This window comes from Heloderma suspectum, chromosome 4, assembly GCF_057233095.1.
Source record: "Heloderma suspectum isolate Gila_16-S chromosome 4, 16-S_ref, whole genome shotgun sequence".
NCBI lineage: Eukaryota > Metazoa > Chordata > Lepidosauria > Squamata > Helodermatidae > Heloderma > Heloderma suspectum.
In genome coordinates this window covers 209,568,499-209,576,550 of record NC_139461.1, presented here as the reverse complement: position 1 = coordinate 209,576,550, position 8,052 = coordinate 209,568,499, and the positions used below count along the sequence as shown (strand labels likewise).

Sequence of the window (8,052 nt, the reverse complement as noted above, 5' to 3'; positions counted from 1 at the left end):
AGCAATAATTTATTGTACATCTGATGTTATATCCCATTGTCCTCTTGACCACAAAGCAGAACAAATCCTGAGGCTGACTTGAATTGGGTGGGAACTGCTTGGTAAAGTGTGATTTTTTTAAATTATTTGCCCCTGAACTATAAATGTTGCAGAGAAAGTTAACTTTGAAATTGGATTCACTTTCTTACTGATAGAATCCTCTGGTTTTGAGAAAGATAACCGACTTCCAATATACATCTAACTTTTAATCCAGTACTTGAAGACTCATTTCTTGGAAGTTTAGACAACATTTCAAGTTCATAAGCATATGTAAAACTGTTTTGAGTTTGATCAGTTTCTGGAAAAAAGGTGAACAAATATTATAGGCAATATGTTGAAAATATTATGTTAAACATGTCTAAAACTGTAAACCAGCTTTCAAAATTGAATACAATACATTAACTTTGAAGAAAAGATAATGCTAGTATGGAAAGATACTTATGAGGAATTTGTTGCTGACAACCTGAAAGGGAGAGAGAAAAAAAAACGAAGTTAAAACACAGAAAATGTAGTTAATCCTGTGAAAATGTTTACGTAATATTTTTTTCTGGAACACATAGACACAAGAATACAGAGAGGTCATTTTGTTAAAAAATGTTGCTTTATTCATGCACATGTTTCAGTTATTTCCCATTCAGTTATAAAGATTTCCATAGTATTCCATTTATATTTATATTTTAACTTTTGTATATGATCATATGTTTTAATTGTATATGCTTTAATTTTTGTAAGCCTCCTTGTGTCCCAGTACTGGGAAAAAGGCGGGGTATAAATAAATAAATATTATTATTATTATTATTTGCTATAATTGAAAACTCTAAATATTAGGAATGGTTTTAGGTTTTATTAGAAAGACCTCTGTTTGTGCAGAGCTCTATTTGTGATCAGTTGTGAATCTTTACTTACCCACAACGGTTAATGTTAGCACTAGTATTAAGACCTTCATGGTGGAGAGCGGAGGTAAAGTTGAATGGATTGGTACCTCTTTTATAGAGAAGCATATTCAGTCACATGATTATCTTGGAAATCTTTTTGATGAACAAGCACATTTTGGGTTCAGTATTGATTGATCAAACAAACAATCATTTCTTTTGCAAGAAGCATTGATATTACAAAGCCATGGGATGGGTCTAACCAAATATATATTTTATAAAAATGAAGAAAGCAAAATCTGAACTGCTGGTAAATTACCATTAGTATATAACATAGTCCAACTAAAAAAAGACTTGGGAAAAACTAAACTTAAAAATGAGAATAGCTAGTGTAATTCAGTGCTGTCTGCCTTTCTAGATCGATGTTGGTGTGAATCATCCAAGACATTTGAGGTGTATGAAAAATAGAAGTGCCCTCACCCCACGCCCAGCTTGCCTGGCTGCGGTGGGGGGCTGTTGTGGGTGAGGGGGGGAAGATGAGACAAGGACGAAGGCCATTGGCCTTTGCTCCTTGCGTCAGCAGTGGGTGGGGCCGAGCCGGCTGCTATTTAGGCTGCACTGCCCCCAGCCTCCTCTTCATTCCTGCTGCGTGAGCTTTGCTCTTGAGTTCCTCGGCGTGGCAGCACCTCCGGCAGCGGCAGCGTCCTCGGTCCTCGACAGCGGCTGAGGCACCAAGAAGGCATCAGGAAGGAGACAGCAATGATGTTTGATGGTGGCAGCGGCGGTATCTCCTCCAAGGTGATCCTCGGCAATGGCGGTTTGCTCCCCGCATGGCACGAGCACGAGGCTTCGCCTGCGCCTCCTTCCCTGCACCCCTAATCCACCAGGGTTCCCACGGCTAGCAGGCTGGCACCTGCTTTTGAGTGGGGGGATTCTCTGGTGGCGTCGTCGTCTGCGGGGCGAGGAGGCCTCGGCAACAGGGGTTTGCGCCCCCCACAGCAGCTCAAGTGTGAGGCTTTGCCCGCGCCTCCTTCCGTGCTCCTGACCCACTAGGGTTTTCTTGGTTCGCAGGCCATCGTCTGCTTTGGGGAGGGGGGATTCTCTGGGCCCGTACCTGCCCCTCTGTGATCCTCTTACTCTGTGGGGGGAGTTTACGCCTGCCCACTCCACGCCTCTCCTTCGGGGCCACATTTTGGTGGCAGCGCAGCCGGGCCAGCACAGTGTGCATAGGGGAGGTTTCTTCGACTGCTGGCCTGGCTGCTTTTGCCGCTTTTGCCACTTTTGCGGTGGCCGTATGTCTCCCATTGCCACCTGATCAGGGCGAGGGGAAGTTTTTCCAATGCCCTCGACCTGTTTCCCATGCTTTAGGGCACCCCTCCCACTGGGTCTGAATAGCTGTTCTAAGCGGCTGGCTGGAAGCTGGGCAGCCTCTCCGTCCAGCAGGAGCCAGGCTTCAATGCCCCTGGTGGCCTGTAGTGTCTTTAGTATTTGTCCATAACAATAAGAAGTAAATAAATAAATAATAATAAAAAGGTGGGGGGAGGAGTGAAAGGAAGGCACCCGATATTGCTCTCAGTGCCTTTCAGGTTCCTGGACGCAGTTCACAAAGGGGAAGAAAGTAGGAAAGTAAGGTGTGAATAAATAAATAAATAATAATACAAAGTACGTTAACAATAAAATAAGATAGTTTGCATATTTATATATATATTTAAAAAGAAGAAGAAGAAGAAGAAGATGAAGAAGAAGAGGTATATTATATAAATATATAAATAAGGAGCAAATCAATAATAATAAGAATTATATATTTATATATATAAAATTGTGTAAGGGAGAGAGAGGGTAGCGCATTACCCAATACACAGTGATGCCGCCCAAGAAGGGTTTGGGGGGGGGAAGGCAAGGGCAAAGCCGATTGCCCCCCCTGGCTAAGCGCCATGTCCGTAGGCCCGACTCTTCCTCATCCGAGGATGAGGATCCTGACATGGCCCTCATTCTGGCTAGTCTCGAGGCTGCTGAGAGGGGCTTAGGGATCCCTGCATTAACTACCCCTGCCAGGCAGGGTCCCCAGACTTCAGGTTCAAGGGTAACTAGAGGGCAAACTCGCAAAGATCTATTGATTTCTCTTTCAGACAGGCATTGAGGCTTCGCAGCAGGTCGTTGCTGGGCAAGCTGCATCCGCAGTGGCCTCAGCACCTGAGTGCTCACTTGTGGAGCAGCCCCTTCTCGCGCAAGGGCCACCGGCACCCGTTTCACCAGCGCCAGCAGTTCTGGACCGCAGCCAGATCCCCGACGCTGCAACCAACCTTGGCTCAGGTAGGGATGTACAAAAGTCACTTACCTTTTTGCGGATTCTGTTCGTAGGGGGGAGGCGCTCCGGCCCTCCCCCCAGAATCCTTGACGGGGGGGAGGCGCTCTGGTCCTCCCCAGTGGAATCCTTGACAGCCGGCTCCGGGCCGTCCGCAGCCGGATTTCCGGCCGTGGACGGGCTGCTGCGGACACAAGTGGCGGCCGCCATAGCGGCTACCATTTGCGTCCACCCAGGCAGCTGTGATAGGCTACATAAGAATTTACGTAGCCTATCACGGCTAACCAAAAAACCCCCAAACCCCAGTGTATGCAAATGGCGGCGGCTACAGCGGCCGCCATTTTCGTTCCCTATTTTTCACCGATTTATCTTACGTAAATATTTACGTAAGATAAATCGGTGAAAAAAAAGGGAATGCACACTGGGTTTTTTTTTTTTTTTTGGTTAGCCGTGATAAGCTACGTAAATTCTTACGTAGCCTATCACGGCCCCAAGGACGGCAATGGTGGTGGCAGCAGCCTGGCTGTGGCCGGCCAGGAGACCAGCTGCCGCTGCTGCTGCTGGAGCCGCTGCCGGAACCGCCGCATCTGCCCCAGATAAGTGCCGTCCTGGGGGGATTCTGTGGGGGGATGGGGGAGAGGGGGCTGTTCCCCCATGGATTCCGGGGGGTTGGATTCTAAAGAATCCAGCCTCACTGGAATCCATGGTGGAATTCTCCGCCATCCCTGGGCTAAAGTGAGGTTCTGGGACCTGGGGGGATAGCACCACCGACTGGTTGGAACCAGCTCCCGCCATATGGGTGGTTCCCCTTTGCAGCAGGGATGGGTTGGCTGTTTCACACCCCAGCAGGGGGTATCTCAGGGTTCCCCTCGCTGGGTCTACTGCCCCACTGCCTGGGATACATGCTCCCGGCCCACAGCTATGCCACACCATGTGGTGCCGCTCATGTCGCTGGCATCCCTGTGTCTGCCCAACCTCACGGGGCCTTAGGCCCTGCTTCAAACCCTGCTTGCAGGGCTGAGGGGGAAGAAACATCCACTGCCCCCCCAGCTGCTGAGCCTCACGCAGCTAGTGACAGGGAGGCTCCTCAACATGCCCCATCTGCCACGGCTGCTTGCGCTGCCATATTGCATGGCCCCATAGGTGAAAGCTCTGATGAGCCTGGGGTGAGCGATAAGGACCCTTATGCTCACATAGATAAAGGGGCGATCCCGACTGGGGGGACATCTACCCCCCTGGGATACCACCTATTGCCTGCCACTAGGGAGAAAATTCTACGGGGAGACTTTGTCGACGTCTTTTCCCTGCTATTCCGGGAGTCAGAAACAAAGGAAGGGAAGAAATCTGGCAATAGGGATCAGGAGAGGGTCAGACGTAAGAAGGTGGCCCGCACTTGGGCCAACTGGCTGCCCAGCTTCTTAATCTATATGGGTGTCATTCAGCAAAAGCACCCAGAGCGTGGTTGGGTCCTCACTAAGTATTTGGATATCATAGATAGGGCCTATACCGAATACGAAGGTGGAGCTTGGCTGGCCTACGACAAATCTTTTTGTATGTGGGCCGCATTTGATCCCACACTGCGCTGGGACGCCAAGGATCAGGATCTTTGGCTGCAGGTTATGACTCCTGCCAGGTCAGGTTTTGGTGATCGGTCAGATAGTGGGCACATCTTAGCTAAGCTGACGCCCGCCTCAGCCCCTAAGGCTGGGGCGGGACAGGTGGTTCAACACCGCATGCTCTGCTGGGAGTTTGGCTCCAAGAACGTCTGTTTCAAGAATCCTTGCCGATTCCGCCATGCGTGCTCCATTTGTGGGGGACAACATGCCTTCATTGGCTGCCCAAAGGCCAAAGGTTTGCGGGGCCCAAATTGGGAATGGCAGGGTGGCAGGAAGTCTGGTGGCGGCTCACAACCACTGCCAAAAGGGGCCCAGTCCAATTAAGTTGGGGCCCCTACGGCGCCTTTTGAAGTGATACCTGCTCCAGGATAACGCCCACTATTTGGACGAGGGATTTTCACTGGGTTTCAGGATTCCATTTCTGGGCCAACGCCAGGCCCAAATGTGCTGGAATCAGAAATCTATCACGGGTTTTGAACGGTTGGTCATGGATAAGATCAATAAGGAGGTGGCCACGGGGTGAGTCATTGGCCCATTTGATTCCCCCCCTTTCCCTGATCTCAGGGTCTCTCCATTGGGCATTGTGCCAAAGAAGGCTGTGGGTGTGAATACTAGCTGACCCACAACCTGTCCTTCCCCAAGGGTGGATCGGTGAACGATGCCACCCCTGAGCACCTATGCTCGGTCCATTACACATCATTTGACATGGCAGTATCCATGGTGAAGGCGCTGGGCCCTGGTGTCCTCATGGGGAAATGCGATATTAAATCTGCATTCCGTCTCTTGGCAATTTGCCCTGATGACTTTGACCTTCTGGGATTCCGTTTTTTTCGGAAAATTTTATGTCGATAGGGCCCTACCTATGGGATGTTCAGTATCCTGTGCTATGTTTGAGAGGTTTAGTTCCTTCTTGGAATGGGCTTTGATTGATAAAACCAGGTCCCATAGTGTCATGCACTACCTTGATGACTTCCTATTTGCGGGCCCACTCGGCACCCCCCAGTGCGCTTGGCTAATGAGGGAATTTTCCACCCTTGCTGATGAGCTGGGTGTACCTTTGGCAGAGGAAAAGACTGAGGGCCCTTCCTCCACTATTAAGTTTCTGGGCTTTGAACTGGACTCTGTGAAGCAGCTTTGTAGGCTGCCAGCTGACAAACTGCAGGCCCTAAAGGATAAGATTCTGCACATGCTGCATTTTAAGAAGGTCACGTTACTGGCCCTGCAGGAAGTAGTCGGTCACCTTAACTTTGCTTGTCAGGTAATTGTCCCTGGCAGGGCCTTCCTTAGACGCCTTTGTAATGCCATGTGGGGCCTGCGCTCACCACACGATCGGATTTGGGTATCGTCCGCCATGAAGGACGATCTCTTTGTTTGGCTGCATTTCCTCAACACGTTCAATGGCATTTCCTTCTGGAAGCACGAGCTATTATTAGAAGCAGAACTGCAGATACACTCTGATGCATCTGGGACCTGGGGCTTTGGGGTTGTGTTTTGAGACAGATGGTGTCACGCACAGTGGCTGGCAGAGTGGCTAGATCTGGGTGTGGGAAAGGACCTTACCTTCTTAGAACTCTTCCCAATATACGTTGCTGTGCATTTGTGGGCAGCCCAGCTTTCTAATTCCGTTGTGCACTTCTGGTGCGACAGTCAAGCCCCCCCAGGTCATTAATTCGTTGTCATCTCGCTATGGTAGGGTCATGGCTTTGGTCCGGGTTTTCACATTGCAGTGCCTTCAGTGCAATATTTTATTCCGCGCACGGCGCATTCCTGGCATGGACAATGCCTTAGCTGATGCATTGTCACATAACCAGGTATAGCATTTCCAAGAACTGGCCCCCTGGGTGCGTGCCATACTGGACACCATGCCAGCCGCCCTTTGGGAAGCTGGCTGGAAGAGAAAGAACAGGCTATCCTGCAGTCCTTAGCCCCTAGCACAAGAGCTGCTTACGCCAGATCAGGTAGGGAGTTATTTTCCTTCCGGATGGCAGCACATCTTCCACAGTGTTGGCCAATTCCGGTCGATCATTTGCTTCAGTTTTGTGTTGACGCTCACAGGCGGGGTCTAGTGGCCCGGACCATCAGTGGAAGGCTTGCTGCACTTGCCTTCTGGTCTAAAATGAAGGGTGCGACGGACAACACTGCAGACCTCCGGGTCTGGCGGGTGCTTCAGAGTTGGTCCAAAGGGTCCCCGGCGCCAGACCCAGACACCCTCTATCACCAGATATATTGCTGGGTTTACGGGGCCTGTGGCCTTCGTTGTGCAACTCAACACATGAGGCCACTTTGTTTCATGCCGCAGCACTCATTGCATTCTTCGGAGCATTCAGGATTTCCGAGTTGGTCGTGTCTGCTAAGGGTGATCTGTCGGGACGAGCCTTGCAGTTCAGTGACTTACAGTTTTCTCAGCAGGTGGCCCTTATTCGGCTCAGGAAGTCTAAGGCTGACCAGGTGGGGAGGGGTGTCAGTGTGTCACTGTTTCCAGCCCCAGTGCTGGACCTCTGCCCGGTTACCACCTTAGGGGATTTTTTCAAAGTTTGGGGTAATCTGCCTGGCCCCCTTTTTTGCCATAGCGACTCCTCTCCCTTAACCAAATATCAATTTTGGGTAATCACGCAGTGAGCTTTAAAGGCGTTGAGTCTGGGCGCACTTCGTTTCGGCACACATTCCTTTTGGATTGGGGCCGCCTCCACCGCCGCATCTTTAGGGTTCACTGCAGACAAAGTGCAGTCCGTGGGCAGGTGGTGCTCCAAGGCGTATCGGGCCTATGTGAGGCCCCTGCCGGGCCTTTAAGGCTGTGAGGTCAGTTGTGTTCATTCCTTGTTACTTGTTCTTCTAGATGGCTGGAGTGTGAATGAACCAGTGAAGGTGCTCATCTGCAGGCACAGCATGGTTTTTTGGGCCGGTTGGAGGACCTCCTCCAGTTGCGGATCCCAGCTTGGGCTCAGCCACTACACCTCCGTTCAGTGGTTGGGCAGACATGGGATGCGTTGGGAGCGCCTCCTGCCCACGTTATTCCAGCAAGGGCTGGTGAAGGTTCCCCCGCAGATTCTGGTGCTGCACTTAGGGGGGGAATGATCTAGGCCTGCTGAAGGGCAAGGCCCTCATTCTTCAAGCCTGGGAGGATTTGCAACTGATTCGGCGTCGCTGGCTGGGAATCACCATTATCTGGTCCAACCTGCTACCCAGAGTGGCTTGGAAGGATGGCTTGGATCCTCGTGCC

At 50.6% G+C, this 8,052-nt stretch overlaps 1 pseudogene; it reads left to right on the top strand.

The window, feature by feature from the left end:
• Positions 1-5,784: 5,784 nt before the first annotated feature.
• LOC146348008 (uncharacterized) lies at positions 5,785-7,622 on the top strand (annotated as a pseudogene).
• Positions 7,623-8,052: the final 430 nt, after the last annotated feature.